Source organism: Bufo bufo, chromosome 1 (genome assembly GCF_905171765.1).
Source record: "Bufo bufo chromosome 1, aBufBuf1.1, whole genome shotgun sequence".
NCBI lineage: Eukaryota > Metazoa > Chordata > Amphibia > Anura > Bufonidae > Bufo > Bufo bufo.
In genome coordinates, this window is record NC_053389.1 from 276,227,316 (window position 1) to 276,246,320 (window position 19,005).

Sequence of the window (19,005 nt, forward strand, 5' to 3'; positions counted from 1 at the left end):
TCTCTCTGCTCAGCTTCTCCTGCTCTGTAACATCCTGACTGAAGATTGCACTGCATTTTGCGATGACAGGTCCCTTTTAAAAGCAGCTTACTGCTGTCTAATAAATTGCATGTGCTAATGAATTTCTTAGGTCAGAATATCTGTTGTTAAAAAGACTTAAAGGGGTATTCCCACCTTAGTCATTACTTGCTGATATCAGAATACCCTTTCATTGCAGTGGCCAGTGGTGGAACAGTGAATAGGAGCTACTAAAATAGCTTAGCCCGCTTGGCTTTTTCCATAACCCCAACCAACTGTGGCTGCAACATACAGTGAGTATTCCCCTTTAAAGGCAACCTGTCACTTTGAACATGTTATATGAGCTGCAGGCAGCATGTTATAGAGCAGGAGGAGCTGAGCAGATTGATATATACATGGTGAGTAACCCTTTTATTTCAGAAATGAAAGGGAAAATGAAATATCTGAATACCCCAGCAAGTAATGGGTGAGGGAGCCTATCTTTTAAGCTATGTCCAGAACATGGCTGCCATCTTGAAAGCCGCCATATTGGATCAAGGGCAATATTTTCCAATAGAAAGGGGGCGCTTGTAGAATATATATTTTCTTAGAAATCAATTGCCGCAATCAGATTTGCAATACCTCTTGTGGTTTAAAAGTTATCAACACAGAAATTTGCAACAACCGGGAATTGTCTCTGTGATGCACAGCTATTTGACATGTTCAATGTATTGTCCCTGGTGCTGAACACAGAACTTAAACGTTTTGAACTTTCTGTGTTGATAACTTTTGAACTACAAGAGATATTGCATATCTGATTGCGGCAAACGATTTCTGAGAAAATTCTTGTCTTCTTTTATATTCTACAAGCGCCCCCTTCCTATTGGAAAATATTGCCCTTGATACAATATGGCGGCATTCAAGATGGCAGCCATGTTCTGGACATAGCCTAAAAGATAGGCTCCCTCACTCATTACTTGCTGGGTTATTCAGATATTTCATTTTCCCTTTCGTTTCTGAAATAAAAGCGTTACTCACCATGTATATATCAATCTGCTCCGCTCCTCCTGCTCTATAACATGCTTCCTGCAGCTCCTGGTTATTCTACATGACCCTCTTCCCATTGGAAAAATTTTCTCTTGACCCGTTATGTTCTGGACATAGCCTAAATGATGGCTCACCCATTACTTGCTAGGATATTAAGATGTTTCATTTTCCATGTTGTTTCTAAAATAAAAAGGTGTACTGCAACTTTTGATTCACCCTGTACTTTTGTGCGATATTCAGTATAAATTATATTTAATTTATTAAAATTCCTGCTCATTCTGGGCTTTGAAGTCAAGAAAGTGGTCCTATCAGTGAAGCCTTTACTCTGTGACTGTACGTACAGAAAGAGCGGTCAGTCATTGGTAGGACCATCTCCTTTACTTCAAAGCAGGAATTTAAATGAGTAATCCCATAAAGCTCTATAAAATGAGGCTGGCAGATTACACTTTATCTTCATGGGGACAAGTTTCCTTTAAGGGAGGTTTATGCTGAGCTATTAGAGAGTAAAAGGTCTATGGACTGTTCTTCCCCTCTGCCTTTCTGCGTCCACTGGTAGTAAGTAAGCCATAAGTTAAAAATATTTTTCCAAGAAAACAATTATGTATCATGATCGTAAGAAGTGAAATGTTCTGCAGCATTATTCTGAAGAACAATGTAACTTTTATTTGGTGATAATGGTCTTTTGTAAGCGCTTATGTATTTCTTGCCAGGATCAAGCTGTTATGGTCTATTCTTTTAAAGTACCTACTGATAATCTTGCATTTATTTTGTACAGGAGACAAAATAATAAATGCATGGTATATATGCATGTAGTAACACATCTCTGATGGTATATTTGTAGCCCTATCACTAATGAGAGTTTTACATCCCATATAGTGTAAGCTTTCAAGGAACAGAAATGATTGTGCATTGTATAATTTGGCTTTGAGTGGGATGTCACATAGAATGTAGGTGTTAGGCTGTAGAAGAAGATATAAATGCTGAGTGGTAAGACGAACTGTTTTTGCCTTGTAATTGTTAGAAAAATTAGGGTTGAACCAGTGAAATGACGGTTGATCCTTATCTATCAGTGTTTTGTGTTACAATATATTTGGTTTATATAATCTGCAGAAGACCTGGACTGGTTATCTGACAATGTTGGCATGTGGTGGAAGAGATTATCTATCTATCTATCTATCTGAGTGCATTGGTCTGCAATTCTTGTCTGGGCTCCCTGAATATTTGTTACAAATCGCCTTAAAGGGGTATTTCCATCTTAGACATTTTTTGGCATATCCACTGGATAGATGCAGATTCCACCTTTAACACCCACACCTATCTCTAGAAACTGGGTCCACCAACCTTAATCCCATTGTCAATGGATAGGTGGCTACTAGAGTTGAGTGGACACCTAGATGTTCGAGTTCGGGACCCGAACTTGACCCCGAACCTGAACCCTATTGAAGTCAATGGGGACCCGAACTTTTGAGCACTAAAATGGCTGTAAAAATGTCATGGAAAGGGCTAGAGGGCTGCAAATGGCATCACAATGTGGTTAAGAGCATGGCAAGTGCTCTGCAAACAAATGTGGATAGGGAAATTACTATAAAATACGTAAAAATAAAAAATAATAATCTTGATCTAGGAGGACAAGGTCCATATGGAGTAGGAGGTTGAGGAGGCGGTGGATGTGGCGGTGTAGGTGGAAGCAGCGGTGGAGGAGGAAGAGGTAGCCTACACTGCTTTTTGGTTTTAATTTTTTTTTTAAAATTTTTTAATTAGGGTACACCCCAAAACATTGGGAAATATAACCTGTGATAACACCCTCCAGTCGTGCTAAACACACGTTCAGACAATACACCGGCTGCAGGGCAGGCCAGCACCTTCAAGGCCTAAAGGGCAAGCTCAGGCCATGTGCCCAATTTGGAGACCCAGAAGTTGCAGGGGCTGACCCCTGTCAGTCAGTTCGTGTAGGCGTCTGCACACTTACTGCCCCACCATGTCGCACGTCCCCGTGATGTTCACGATCCAATTTGATATCTACTCTATCAACTTTCAATGTTCTTTTATGCGCCTACCATGGTGATCACGGGTGGCGGGGAATCAGGGTTCCACACCGGAGAGGGAGCGTGAGAAAGAGAGACCACATACAAGGGAGGATTAATTTTTTCAAATTTAAAATTATAGAGTGGAATTATTGGACAAATTATTAAAGTGTAAAAGTGGGACAACTTTTTAAAGTTTAAGCATTGAATGAAAGGATGTGGTGCGCATTAACTACTGAAGAATTTATAAAATGTTATTCCCTGTCAACTATGCAGAGCAGGGGTTTCTATCCGGAAAAATGTGAAAAATGTCACCTGACAATGTAATTGACGATTTTTTAAAAATTATGTTCCTGTCACCTATGTAGAGGTGCCCCAGTGACATCCACCATACATTTGGATATCTTCTCTATCAACTTTCGATGTTCTTTTCTGAGCGCACCATGTTGATCACGGTTATCGGCGAATCAGGGTTCCACGCCGGAGAGGGAGCGTGAGAAAAAGAGACCAAATTTAAGGGAGATAAATTTATTACATTTTTTTGGGATCGAGCGGAAATGTGGGAAAAGCTGTTAAAGCGCAAATGTGGGACAAATTACAGAAGCCCAAATGTGGGCCAAAAGAGTAAAGTGGAAATATGGGAAAAGTTATTGAGGCGCAAATGTGGGACAAATCACAGAAACCCAAATGTGGGCCAAAAGAGTAAAGCGGAAATGTGTGACAAAGTATTGAAGCACAAATGTTGGCCAAAAGAGTAAAGCGGAAATGTGGGACAAATTATTGAAGCGCAAATGTGGTACAACTTGTTAAAGGTTTAAGCATTGAATCAAAGGAGGTGGTGCTCATCAATTAAAGAAGAATTTCTGAAATTTTATTCCCTGTCACCTATGCAGAGCAGGGGTTTATTCACGTCTAAAGTTGTATAATGTCAACCCAAGAATGTAACAGAAAAATTACAGAAATGTATTAATCTGTCTACCTGGTAGAGCAGGGGTCTATGACAGAAAAAAATTGTTTATTGTCACCCGAAAATGTAAAAAAAATTATTGAAATTTATTAAGCTGTCAACTAGGTAGAGGGAGGGGTATATACCTAAAAATTTGTGAATGTCACCCAAAAATGTAACAAATTTTTGTTTTTTTTACCTGTCTACTCGGCATAGCAGTGGTACATCACACCCAAAAATTGCTGAATTTCACCAGAAAATGTAAATTACATTATTTTTTTTTTTACCTGTCTACTAGGTATAGCAGTGGTACTTCACACCCAAAAATTGGTGAATTTCACCCGAAAATGTAACTGACAATTTATTTTTATTTTTTTACCGGTCTAATAGGTATAGCAGTGGTACATCACACCCAAAAATTGGTGAATTTTACCAGAAAATGTAAATTACAATTTTTTTTATTTTTTACCTGTCTACTAGGTATAGCAGTGGTACTTCACAACCAATAATTGTTGAATTTCAACTGAAAATGTAACTGACAATTATTTTTATTTTTTTTAACGGTCTACTAGGTATAGCAGTGGTACATCACACCCAAAAATTGGTGAAAAGAGTGTCAAATATCCAAAATACAAGAATGAGCAATTGCGCTGCAGTATAACAATGGCTGGTTAGTGCCGGTATACAGTACATGTCTATTCTGCACAAGGTATGGACAAGTCCTGTGGGATCCATGCCTGGTTCATTTTAATGAACGTGAGCTTCTCCACATTGACTGTGGACAGGCGGCTGCGCTTGTCTGTAATGACGCCCCCTGCTGTGCTAAACACACGTTCAGATAATACACTGGCTGCAGGGCAGGCCAGCACCTCCAAGGCGTAAAGGACAAGCTCAGGCCATGTGCCCAATTTGGAGACCCAGAAGTTGAAGGGGGCAGACCCGTCATTCAGTATGTGTAGGCGTGTGCACACATACTGCTCCACCATGTTGGTGAAATGCTGCCTCCTGCTAAGACGTTCCATATCAGCTGGTGGTGCTGGTTGTTGTGGCGTGCTGACAAAGCTTTTCCACATTTCGGCCATGCTAACCCTGCCTTATGAGGTGCTGGCGGTGCCCCAGCTGCTTTGGCGACCTCTTCCTTGTCCTATGCCTTCGCCTTGTGCTTCCACTGTGCCAACGCTGTCAGGTGGGAATGCCACCAGCAGAGCGTCTACCAGCGTGCGCTTGTACTCGTGCATCTTACGATCATGCTCCAGTGACAGAATTAAGGACGGTACGTTGTCCTTGTACCGGGGATCCAGCAGCGTGGCCACCCAGTAATCAGCACAAGTTAGAATGTGGGCAACTCGGCGGTCGTTGCGGAGACACTGCAGCATGTAATCGCTCCTGTGTGCCAGGCTGGCCAGAGGCAACGAAAAGCTGTCCTCTGTGGGAGGTGTATCGTCTGTGTCCTCTGCATCCCCCCAGCCACACACCAGTGATGGCCATGAGCTGGTCTGGGTGCCACCCTGCTGTGAATATGGTTCCTCCTCCTCCATCTCCTCCTCCTCACCCTCCACCTCGTCATCCTCCAGAACTGTGCCCTGGCGTTTGTGAGTGCAGGAACCCACCCTCGGAGCCACTTGTGAATGACTGGCCGGAAACCCTACGAAATAATCCCTCTTCCTCCTCCTCCTCCTGTGCCACATCCTCTTCCATCATCGCCAGCAGCGTTTTTTCAAGGAGGCATATAAGCGGGATAGTTATGCTGAGAACTGCGTTATCGGCACTGGCCATGTTGGTGGAGTACTCGAAATAGCGCAACAAGGAACACAGGTCTCGCATGAAGGCCCAGTCATTGGTGGTGAAGTGGTGCTGTTCCGCAGAGCGACTCACCCGTGCGTGCTGCAGCTGAAACTCCACTATCGCCTGCTGCTGCTCGCACAGTCTGGCCAGCATGTGCAAGGTGGAGTTCCACCTTGTGGGCACGTCGCATATGAGGCGGTGAGCGGGAAGTCCGAAGTTACGCTGCAGCGCTGACAGGCGAGCAGCAGCAGGGTGAGAACGCCGAAAGCGCGCACAGACAGCCCGCACTTTATGCAGCAGCTCTGACATATCGGGGTAATTTTTAAGGAATCTCTGCACTACCAAATTCAGCACATGTGCCAGGCAAGGGATGTGGGTCAAACCGGCTAGTCCCAGAGCTGCTACGAGATTTCGCCCATTATCGCACACCACCAGGCCTGCTGTTGTTTACCCCTGGCTGTGCTGAAGTTGGTGGTGAAGGTGTTACGCTGACCGAATGAGGAGCCGGTAGAGGATGAGGAAGCAGAGTAGGAGGAGGAAGCAACAGTAGGCAAACTAAAGCGCCCTGCAATCCTCGGTGGTGGAAGGACATGTGCGACATGCGCCAAACTGCTATCCGCCTCAGGCCCAGCCACCACTGCATTTACCCAGTGTGCTGTTATGGAGATATAACGTCCCTGACCGTGCTTACTGGTCCACCTATCCGTAGTGAGGTGCACCTTGCCACAGATTGCGTTGCGCAGTGCACACCTGATTTTGTCCCCTACTTGGTTGTGCAGGGAAGGGATGGCTCACCTGGAAAAGTAGTGGCGGCTGGGCACGACGTACTGTGGGACAGCCACCGCCATAAGGCCTCTAAAACTATCCGTCTCCACCAGACGGAATGACAGCATTTCAAAGGCCAGTTATTTAGACATGCTGGCTTTCAGGGCTAGGGATCGCGGGTGGGTAGGGGGATACTTCTTCTTCCTCTCTAGTGTTTGGGAGATGGAGAGCTGAACGCTTCCGTGGGACATTGTGGAGATGCTTGGTGACCCAGTTGGTGGTGTTGCTGGAAGATCCTCTGTTTGCGGGGTGGCAGGTGTCACTGTCACTCCAGAGGTGAATGAAGAGGCAGCAGGAGGAGCCAGAGACCTTTCTTGGTTTTTGAGGTGTCTACTCCACTGCAGCTCGTGCTTAGCACTTAAATGCCTGGTCATGCAGGTTGTGCTCAAGTTGAGAACGTTTATGCCTTGCTTCAGGCTTTGATTGCACAGCGTGCAAACCACTCGTGTCTTGTCGTCTGCACATCGTCTGAAGAACTGCCACGGCAGGGAACTCCTTGGAGCTGGCTTTGGTGTGCTCGGTCCCTTGCTGCGGTGGGCAGTAGCAGGCATACTGTCTAGAGGACGGCCGCTACGCTTTTGCACCCTGCTCCCTCTTATGCTGTGCTGGTGGCTCTGTGGGACCACCGCCTCTTCCTCTGAACTACATAGGTCACTCGCATGACCTTGATTCTATGTGGGGTCGAGGACCTCATCGTCCTCCACATCATCTTCCATCCAGTCTTCACCCCTGCCCTCCTTGTCGGTCTGCACACTTTCGAAAGCACCAGCAGTTGGCACCTGTGTTTCGTCATCATCCGAGACGTGCTGCGATGGTCCTCCCATGTACTCCTCTTGAAAGATAAGTGGTTGGGCATCGGTGCACTCAATCTCTTCCACTTCTGGGGCAGGGCTAGGTGGATGGCCCTGGGAAACCCTGCTAACAGAGTTATCAAAAAGCAGAAGAGACTGCTGCATGACTTGGGGCTCAGACTGCTTGGCTGATTTGCAAGGGGGTAAGGTGAAAGACTGATGGACATCGGCTGCAGGTACCAACTCTGATCTTTCAGCAGGAGACTGGGTAGGAGATAATGTGAAGGAACTGGAGCCACTGTCAGCAACCCAATCTACTATCGCCTGTATTTGTTCAGGCCTCACCATTCGGCCCGACCAAATACTGCTGCAGGTTTTGACGCCTACTCGCACCTGAGGAAGGGGTTTCACTTGTGCGTGTAGCTGGCACAGATCGACCACGTCCTCTCCCTGCAACAGGAGCTCCACCAGCAGCACCACAACCTGGGCCACGTCCCTTATTTGACGCTCTCATATTTCTCGAATTTAGGATCTTGCCCTAAATGGGTGTTTAATTAATAGAATAGAACGACACTATGTACAGGGTGTATCTCACACACCCTGGACCAGACTAGGCCTCAATAAAATTTGTTTGCCCAAAATGGCTGTATTTCAAATACCTGAATAGAACCCCTGTATTTATAGGGTGTATTTCACATGCCCTGACCAACACTAGGCCGCAATTAAAGATTTGTGCACGAAATGGCGGTATTTCAAATATCTGAATATAACCCAAATATATAAAGGGTATGTCTAACAATGACATCTGCAGCAAAGGCTGCCAAATATTTTTTTTTAAACCCAAATGGGTGTTAGTTTAATAACTGAATATGACAGCAGTATATAACCCTGGAATTTCAAACGTCTTGATGCTGCAAGGGCGCAACAATTGTGTATTTTGCCCAAAAAAGGGTGTTTTATTAATAGAAAAATATAAGCCCTGTATATACAGGGTGTATCTCACATGCCTGACCCACACTAGGCCGTAATTAAAGATTTGTGCACAAAATGGCGATATTTCAAATACCTGAATAGAAGCCCTGTATAAAGGGTGTATCTCACACGCCCTGATCCACACACAAGGCCGCAATTAAAGATTTGTGCCCAAAATGGCTGTATTTCAAATAACTGAATAGAAACACAGTATGTAAAGGCTGTATCTCACAATGACATATGCAGCAAAGGCTGCAAAATGAACTTTTTTGCCCAGAACGGGTGTTTGTTTAATAACTGAATATGACAGCAGTATATAACCCTTGATTTTCAAACATGCTGATGCTGCAAGGCCAGAAAAATTGTGTATTTTGCCCAAAAAAGGGTGTTTTATTAATAGAAGAATATAACTACAGTATATAAAGGGTGTATCTCACACGCCCTGATCCACACTAGGCCGCAATTAAAGATTTGTGCCCAAAATGGCTGTATTTCAAATATCTGAATACAACCCAAATATATAAAGGCTGTATATTACAATGACATCTGCAGCAAAGGCTGCCAAATAAACTTTTTTTGCCCAAATGGGTGTTAGTTTAATAGCCGAATATGACAGCAGTATATAACCCTGAAATTTCAAACATCTTGATGCTGCAAGGGCGCAACAATTGTGTATTTTGCCCAAAGAAGGGTTGTGACGGACTGAACCGTCACTGGGGCTGCTAGAGAAGCCTGAGGGCCAGCCTCCTTCCTACAGACCATGGCCCCAGAACTATGGAGAGCCCTCAGACCTTTTGGGGTTACAAGGAACTATGAACCCTGATTTATGTGTGGGATTTATATGCCACATATTTCCTATTGCCCATTAAAAAGGCATGGTGTGGATTCAGCAACACAAAAAGGGTTAACTCTGCACTGAGACTCCCACTGATTGTGTTAGTGATGGGATTAAGATAGCTGACCCTAGGAGCAGCCGACTCCTAGATGAGTAGATCACCCTATGATACACTCAGGAGATAATCCCATCACATGTGTCTCCTCTCTCCTTATTCATTCATTATGGAGGGGGTGAAGATGTCTGTTTGCATGTTGTTCATGGTTGATTGCGTTATGTTGTTAGACTTCTTGAACTGTATATATACTGAGTTGATCTTCAATAAAAAGAGTTCCTGTTTTACCCTTCATCATGTTGAGTCTGGTGTTTGGGTAACTGATCGACACTGGGGATTGCTATACGCTGAAGATTTGCTATACTCCCCTGGCTATAACTACTAGCTCTTCCTGCTCTCTGGATTTAGGAGAGGTTCACCCACTGGAAGCTGAAGCCCGGTCTTGGGTCCAGCAAGGGTGGAGGACAGTGAGACCCCAACCAAGCTGCGGCGGTTCGTGGGGTCTGTGGTGGTTACGGTGTCGAGTGGAGTGCGTGGGAAGCACTAGGAGATCCGTTACAAGGGTGTTTTATGAATAGAAGAATATAAGCCCTGTATATACAGGGTGTATCTCACACGCCCTGACCCACACTAGGCCGCAATTAAAGATTTGTGCCCAAAATGGCTGTATTTCAAATATCTGAATATAACCCAAATATATAAAGGGTGTATCTCACAATGACATCTGCAGCAAAGGCTGCCCCCAAACGGGTGTTTGTTTAATAACTGAATATGACAGCAGTATATAACTCTGGAATTTCAAACGTCTTGATGCTGCAAGGGCGCAACAATTGTGTATTTTGCCCAAAAAAGGGTGTTTTATTAATAGAAGAATATAAGCCCTGTATATACAGGATGTATCTCACACGCCATGAACCAAACTAGGCCGCAATTAAAGATTTGTGCACTAAATGGCTGTATTTCAAATACCTGAATTTAAAGGGTGTATCTCACACGCCCTGACCCACGCTAGTCCGCAATTAAAGATTTGTGCACAAAATGGCGGTATTTCAAATATCTGAATATAACCCAAATATATAAAGGGTGTATCTCACAATGACATATGCAGCAAAGGCTGCCAAATAAACTTTTTTTGCCCTAACGGTGTTTGTTTATTAACTGAATATGACAGCAGTATATAACCCTTGAATTTCACACGTGCTGATGCTGCAAGGGCTGTAAAATGGTGTATTTTGGTCAAAAAGTGTGTTTTTAAAAACCCAGAAAATTATGGCTGTGTTTCTAGCTTAAAGGAAACCTGTCACCAGTTTTAACTAAGGGCAACATAAATAAGTTACTGATTCTCTTAGCAAAATGCTGGGTCCCTTTCTTTAATTGACCCAGTCAATCTGCCAACATCTTGTATTGAAAAGCTCCAGCTCATAATGATGAGTACTGAATATTCATGAGCTCCTGACTCTCCCCGCCTACCTGCTGCTGATTGACAGTTATTTTCCATATGAATTAGCAGCAGGTGGGCAGGGGAGTGGCTATAGCTCTGAATTAAAAAAACGCTGGACTCACTGACATCACGCTGGACTCAAATCAGCTCATTAGCATGCGGCATGCGGCATCTTTGTGTGTATATTATGAGGTAACCATCTGTCACACCAGTAAGTGAATACATCTAAGGCACTTTTTAGTAGTTAATGATTGTATATATAATTAGTTAGATTATAATCAAATATCCACATGACAGGTTCCCTTTAAATTGCACACTGACTAAGGCCTCATGCACACGACCGTTGTGTTCCATTCCGCAAAATGGGGTTCCGTTGTTCCGTGATCCGTTTCGTTTTTGTTTCCGTGTGTCTTCCTTTATTTTTGGAGGATCACCAGACATGAAGGAAAGTAAAAAAAAATCTAAGACAGGTTTGCCATGCAAATGATAGGAAAAAAATGGACGCGGATGACAATCTTGTGTGCCTCCGTGTTTTTTAGCGGTCCCATTGACTTGAATGGGTCCGCAAACCGTTTTCCGCGAAAATAATAGGACAGGTTATATTTTTTTGACGGACTGGAACCACGGATCACGGACGCGGATGACAAACGGTGCATTAGCCGAGTTTTCAGTGGACCCATTGAAAGTCAATGGGTCCGCAGCAAATCACGAAAAACGGCACTACGGACACGGAATAAAACAACGGTCGTGTGCATGAGGCCTAATCCAGATGTTGTATATTGCCCAAAAAGTGATTTTTTTTATAACAGAATATGAAAGCTGTATATTTGTGCTCGGATCGGCTCATGATGAGAGTGTCCCCTACCTAAGCCTATACTCCACCCCCCCTACCTAGAAGCAGCAGAGTTATGCCGGAACTGCTTATCGAAGGGTAGCCTAAAGGGGGCCACACCAATGATGAGTCCTGAGAAGAAGGGAGGGCTTCTGGGTGGGTCGAAAGCATTCGAACCGACAAGTGGGGGCAGGAGAGCCAGGTTTAAATAATTAAAGCCCCGCCTCCCCTCACACAAACACGGCACTCTTAATTGCCTACCACTTGTGCTCGGATCGGCTCATGATGAGAGGGTCCCCTACATAAGCCTATACTCCACCCCCCCTACCTAGAAGCAGCAGAGTTATGCCGGAACTGCTTATCGAAGGGTAGCCTAAAGGGGCCAAAAGAACCATGCATAGGAGTTTGAAAACTTGATAACAGAAACTACAAACCAAAACTCGAAAGCCAGTGATATTTCGTATAAGGATCCGGGATATAACGCATGGAACACGCGGAACTGCGACGACCTAACCGTTTGATGACATGTACTGGCACCTTATACATGGACGCCGCAGCTGCCGCGCCCATGCGGAAGGAATGTCCTGTGATCCAGAGAGGACCGACCCCTGAACCTGTCAACTAAAACTGAATGTACGTAAGAAAGGCCGCGGTGGTTAGCCTAGTTCGAGTACGGGAGAACATGCCGCTTGGACTAAATACTACGCAGCCAAGCCTTCAAGGCCTGCACCAGACACCATCTGCTGTCCGTGGGAAAGTATCTGACCGCCACTGATTCCCCCGGCCGTGACGTCTTGGACGAGGCCAAGGTGAGGACATAGATGGACCCGCGCCGGATGAGCTGACCTTTCCGCAAGCACCCAGCCAGCATATTGGTGCCCATGAGCTCGCCTGACCTGAGAAATCCATGGAAGGCCAGGTACAAGGCTGTTTCTACCAGAGCGCTAACCTGCGGCCCGAACGGTTTACCCTGCAGTTTGTCTGTCACGGCCTGAACAAGCTACCGGTAAATGGCTGACGCACATGTCGTTTCACAACAGACATCTTGCGCGAACCCTTCAACGCCGCTTTGATCGGGTGGGCGGAGAAGAGTGACGGTAGGTCCGGATGTAGCATGTACCAATGGTGCTGAATACCTGCCATGTATAGTTAACAATGCTATAGGACAGGTTTAGTTGAGAGTGGCAAAACCCTGACGAAGCCCAATAGGTGAGTGATAGGCCCCCGGCCAGCGGCTGGGTAGGTGTTCTCATATCTCTGAAACAGGCGCCAAGCTGTCTTGTAAGCCCTCAGAGTATTACTGGCCAAGGAATTGGCCATCAGTCTCTTAGCCATGGTGAGATGAGAGACTAGTCCCAGCGCAGATGGGCCTGGTGAGGAATCTTTTTTTTTTCTTCTCCATGCATGAGAGACTCTAATGGCAGAGTCATGTGTGTAAACCAAAAGCGGAGAAGCCATGCGCGAGAGACTAATGGCGGAGCCATGCGTGAGAGACTAATGGCGGAGTCATATGTGTAAAACTAAAACGGAGAAGCTCTGCGTGAGAGACTCTAATGGCGGAGTCATATGTGTAAAACTAAAACGGAGAAGCCATGCGTGAGAGACTCTAATGGCGGAGTCATATGTGTAACCTAAAATGAAGAAGCCATGCGTGAGAGATTCTAATGGCGGAGTCATATGTGTAAACTTAAAACGGAGAAGCCATGCATGAGGGACTAATGGTGGAGTCGTATGTGTAAAACTAACATGGAGAAGCCATGCGTGAGGGCCTCTAATGGCGGAGTCATATGTGTAACCTCAAACGGAGAAGCCATGCGTGAGAGACTCTAATGGCGGAGTCATATGTGTAACCTCAAACGGAGAAGCCATGCGTGAGAGACTCTAATGGCGGAGTCATATGTGTAACCTAAAACGGAGAAGCCATGCGTGAGAGATTCTAATGGCGGAGTCATATGTGCAAACCTAAAACGGAGAAGCCATGCGTGAGAGACTCTAATGGCGGAGTCGTATGTGTAAAACTAACACGGAGAAGCCATGCGTGAGAGACTCTAATGGCGGAGTCATATGTGTAACCTAAAACGGAGAAGCCATGCGTTAGAGACTCTAATGGCGGAGTCATATGTGTAACCTAAAACGGAGAAGCCATGCGTGAGAGATTCTAATGGCGGAGTCATATGTGTAAACCTTAAACGGAGAAGCCATGCGTGAGAGACTCTAATGGCGGAGTCGTATGTGTAAAACTCACACGGAGAAGCTATGCGTGAGAGACTCTAATGGCGGAGTCATATGTGTAAACCTAAAACGGAGAAGCCATGCGTGAGAGACTCTAATGGCGGAGTCGTATGTGTAAAACTAACATGGAGAAGCCATGCGTGAGGGCCTCTAATGGCGGAGTCATATGTGTAACCTCAAACGGAGAAGCCATGCGTGAGAGACTCTAATGGCGGAGTCATATGTGTAACCTAAAACGGAGAAGCCATGCGTGAGAGACTCTAATGGCGGAGTCATATGTGTAACCTAAAACGGAGAAGCCATGCGTGAGAGACTCTAATGGCGGAGTCATATGTGTAACCTAAAACGGAGAAGCCATGCGTGAGAGATTCTAATGGCGGAGTCATATGTGTAAACCTAAAACGGAGAAGCCATGCGTGAGAGACTCTAATGGCGGAGTCGTATGTGTAAAACTCACACGGAGAAGCTATGCGTGAGAGAGTCTAATGGCGGAGTCATATGTGTAAACCTAAAACGGAGAAGCCATGCGTGAGAGACTCTAATGGAGGAGTCATATGTGTAACCTAAAACGGAGAAGCCATGCGTGAGAGACTCAAAATTATTATTATTATTTTTTTATATTTTTTTAAAACTATAAACCACTTAAGCAGCTCCCGTATGGGCACAGCTCTGAGTACGAGCATAAAGAGCATGGTATAACGCAGATCACCTGCACGGCTTAACTAACATCCTGTGCCTAAATAACCCCCTTGGAACCTTATGTACGGCCGGCAGCAGGAAGCCAGCCACCGCCTATGATCTGCTCCCCCTGACCGAGCCTAGTACTCCTTCCCCTGATCCCTGCCTACCTAACGGCACGGTGGCCCGTGCCAGACTTTATTGAAGATGAGGAGCCTTTACCCCCCAGCCGCGTGGGGAGCTCACGCTGCTCCCTGGCAGAATGCACCAGTGCGGGGGAGCCCCCCTCCTCAGCTAGGGCCGACCCACCGCCGGCTGGACACTCGTACCGCGTGGGGAGCAGTGCCACTCCCTGGCAATGTGCACCGGATCAGAGGGAGCCCTTCCTTTACCTTGGTCCCCGGTCCCCGCTGGTTTGAACCGTGTGCCGCGTGAGGAGTCGCACAGCTCCCTGGCATTGTGCGCCGGTGCGGGAGTGCCCCCCCTCACCTAGGGGCTGGTTATTGTGACTGGAACCCGCTGGGAGACTGAAGCCTGACTGGACCTACCTGTGACCGTGAAGGCTGACCTCCCAGGCCGTGGCTGACCCGCGTGCGTAGTCGTGACGCAACTACCCGTAGATGCCCACCCAGTGCCTGTAGTCAACGGGAGTGCGACCGAGTCTGTGGATGTGACCGACTAGCCCCTGTAGTCGTGAGGGGACCCTACATCGAGAGTAGCGGTAACGGACCATCGCCTGTAGACGTGGTAGTATTACCTCACAAGTCTGTTGACATGAGACTAATGCCTGCAGTCGTGGCAGGCCTATATAATGAGTCTGTAGTCGTAACAGATTTGTGCCTGCAGTCGTGGCAGGGCTTTAGAGCGGGTCTGTAGTCGTGGCAGACTGATGCCTGCAGTCGTGGCAGGGCTTTATAACGGGTCTGTAGTCGTGACAGACTGATGCCTGCAGTCGTGGCAGGACTTTATAACGAGTCTGTAGTCGTGACAGACTGATGCCTGCAGTCGTGGCAGGGCTTTATAACGGGTCTGTAGTCGTGATAGACCTGGCAAAACAAAATTTATATCTATATATTTATAAAAAAAAATAAAAATTTTAATATATTTTTTTTTTTCAACTTCCCACCAAAGGCCACGACTGTAGGCAAGACATGCGCCAGTGGCCTGAGCATTGATGGGCCACCATACCCAGTCCACCAAGCCCACGCAGGAGTAAAAAGGGGGGTGGCCCACTCATGCGCACCACACCTGACTCACCAGGCGGCCATAACCGCCACAAACCCCACAGTATCGCAAAGTAGCCAACCACCTGTGGACCTGAATAAACAAGGACAGACATGTGAGTGAGCGAACCTCGGCTGAGTGACCCTTCACCCACGCAACCGCTCCCTAGCTAACCACTGGCTTGTCGCGGCTGCGCCCGAAACCGACCCACTGACTCCCGACGTACCTTATGGGCTATGGGCGGCCAGGCTGCGTGCGCAAGGCGTAGTGGCCATCCCCCTTCCTTGAACCCTCTTTTATTTAATACTTAAAATATATATATATATATATATTTTTTTTTTTTTTCAACTGACGCCTGCCTTAGTGCCTAGCCACTGGTGCTGAGCAAGGAGCCCAGTACCTGGACTGCAGTACCAGCATGGCCTGTAGGTGTCGCCCTCTCTCAGACCAGGACCTGCTAGAGCGCCGAAGGGCAGTGAGCAGCACTGTGGAGCCGATGGCCAGCGTGACCGATGCGCTGCGCGCGATGGTATGAGAGCGGGAGTGTGACTCGCCGCAACGGAGCCACAGGTGAGGAGGCTGTTGTACAGTTTAGCCTGGGTGACGCTGCATGTGGGAGCGGGGTGCCTGGAGCGGATCGGAAGTGCGGGCAGTCACTGGTGCGGCTGGGGATCGGCGGGCACGCCCGGCAGCATGACTTGACATAAATAACGAGACGGGTGTGCAGCCACCCGGCCTACCTATTCTCCGCAGCGATGAGCCCGACGCCGCCGACCGCACGAACTAACAACGAGACACGCGACCTCTCTGGAAGGACAGCCAACCCACGAGCCGATTCGAAAGCATTCGAACCGACAAGTGGGGGCAGGAGAGCCAGGTTTAAATAATTAAAGCCCCGCCTCCCCTCACACAAACACGGCACTCTTAATTGCCTACCACATTAAACTTGAATTTCACACTTGCTGTAAAATAGTGGATTTTAACAAAAAAAAATGTGTGTTTTTAAAAACCCAGAAAATTATGGCTGTATTTCTAGCTTAAATTGCACACTGACTAATCCAGATGTTGTATATTGCCAAAAAAGTGGGATTTTTTACTAACAGAATTAAAAGCTGTATATAAAATTAAAATTTCACACGTCCAGGTGCAGCTAGGGACGTAAAATTGTGTATTTTGCACAAAAAGGGTGTTTTAAAAAAAAACAGAAAATTATGGCTGTATTTCTAGCTAAAATTGCACATTGACTAATCCTGCAAATGCACCAGATGTTGTATATTGCCAAAAAAAAGGGTGATTTTTTACAACCAGATTATTAGTGCAGTTTTTCAAGCTTGGATTAGAATGTCACAAAAGTTGAGATGCAGTGCTGGTGCACTGAGCTTGCATAAAATGGCCGCGGCCGCCGCCCACCTAACTAACAAACGGATAAAAGTTATTTTTTTTCGGTCAATGGGCTCAGGGCAGGGTAAAAAGATTGTGCCCTGCACCCACAGAACTAATTGTATGCAGATCGCTGAGTTAGATTTTCTCCTATTCTCTCCCTGAAATCACCAGTCCAGCAGCATCCTCTCCCTACACTAGTAACAGCAGAGTGATGTGCGGCGCTACATGACTCCAGCTTATATAGAGCCTGGGTCACATGCTGCACTGGCCAATCACAGCCATGCCATTAGTAGGCATGGCTGTGATGGCTTCTAAGGTCACAGAGTTAAACACTTGTTGATTGGCTGCTCTGCAGCCTTTCAAAAAGCGCTGAGAAATCGCCGAACACCGAACCCGAACTTTTACTAAAATGTTCGGGTCCGGGGTCACAAAATCCTAAAGTTCGGTACGAACCCGAACTTTACAGTTCGGGTTCGCTCAACCCTAGTGGCTACGCATACATGGCTCTCTCCATTTATATCTACTGGATTCCTAAAACAGCTATGCAAGTCTGCTCAGCCATTTGTGGTACTCCCATTCACAGCTGTTGCCAGGCAGCGAATCCACATTCCGGAGATAGGTTCCAGAGATGGGACACACATTTATCTGTCTTTTATGGCATAGCTAGATTCCGTCTTTTATTTTCCAAAGGAGCTGTGAAAAGGTGGAATCTGATTGGTTGCTATGGGCAACTAAGCCAGTTCTACTTTACACCAGTTTAATAAATGACCCCCTTAGGTTCTAAATTGCATTTTGTACTGCCAGTTTTAGAACCAACATTATTACATTCAAAATACAGCAGGATTTTACACCAGCCTGTGAACTGATTGCCCACAGAGAATGGACTAAAACTGTGGCCTGATTGACCCAAGAGATTACAGAAAACAATGCGCTGTACATTCTGACTCCTTGCCGATACCACCAGAAGGTGTGAAGGAGCTTGCTGCATAAGTCATAAGTTGATCAAAAAGCTGACAAAATCTACAGTTAATGAGATATTATGGTGACGATCAGGTCTTTTCGTTGGTCAAGTTTTCTCAAATAAATAGAATAAATATGAATACTTTAGTTTTATCAACATGGAATATGAGTTGCAGAGGGTGTCCAGACCAGATATATCAGCTGCAGGACTGGGTTACAGCTGTGTGCACAAGTTACAGCCATATAATGGAAAAAAAGTGTCACAAAAGTTATCAAAAAGTTTTTTGAAGGCAGTGTGATGTTCTCTTTATTTTAGAACTAAGAACCATTATAAAGAACTAGAAAATGCAAAAGAGTCCTTAAAGGAGTTGTTATAATGATTATGGCCAGGATTTGTCAAAGCATGATCTGTGGGATATGACGCAGTGTTGGACTATGGTTCCTTGGTCCCACCTAAAGGAAAGGATCCTGATGGCTTGTCCAATGCAAAAGAGGTGCTCGAGAATGTAATGTGGGACCTGCAGGGATGCTTCACAGTGGCTCAACTGGAGAACTTGTGGGAGACCCACAGGTGAGAGCTCATATCCCAACATCGCTAAGCAAGGCCTGGAGAGTAGCCATTAAGGCTACTTTCACACTAGCGTTGTTTAAATCCGGCGTTCAATTCCGACACCGGAACTGCCCGCAGGATCCGGAAAAACGTGTGAAAACGGATTACATTTGAATCCTGATCAGGATTTTGATCACAATGAAAAATTGCATTGGAAAAAACGGATCCGCCATTTATGGACTTTAACTTTTTTTTCAAATTTTTCGGGTTTAACATGCAAAAGCCGGATCCGGTTTGACTGAACACACGGCGTTAATGCAAGTCAATGGGAAAAAGACCGGATCCGGCGTTCAGTCAAAGTGTTCAGGATTTTTGTCCGGAGGTAAAAATACAACATGCTACGGTTTTCTGAAAAGCCTGATCAGTCA

General features: G+C 46.0%; 1 protein-coding gene across 6 annotated transcripts in view; it reads left to right on the forward strand.

Moving 5' to 3' along the window:
* Positions 1-19,005, forward strand: part of ANKS1B (ankyrin repeat and sterile alpha motif domain containing 1B) — a 203,478-nt gene that overhangs the window by 43,500 nt on the left and 140,973 nt on the right. For 4 of the 6 annotated variants that reach the window (XM_040439672.1, XM_040439708.1, XM_040439698.1 and 1 more), the window contains exon 2: positions 218-311. The exons of 1 other annotated variant lie outside the window; for it this stretch is intronic. The gene's annotated coding sequence lies outside the window, so the exon portion shown is untranslated. Of the gene's footprint in view, positions 1-199; positions 312-19,005 lie in introns of all 6 variants that reach the window. One more of the 6 variants, XM_040439680.1, reaches the window with a different exon arrangement.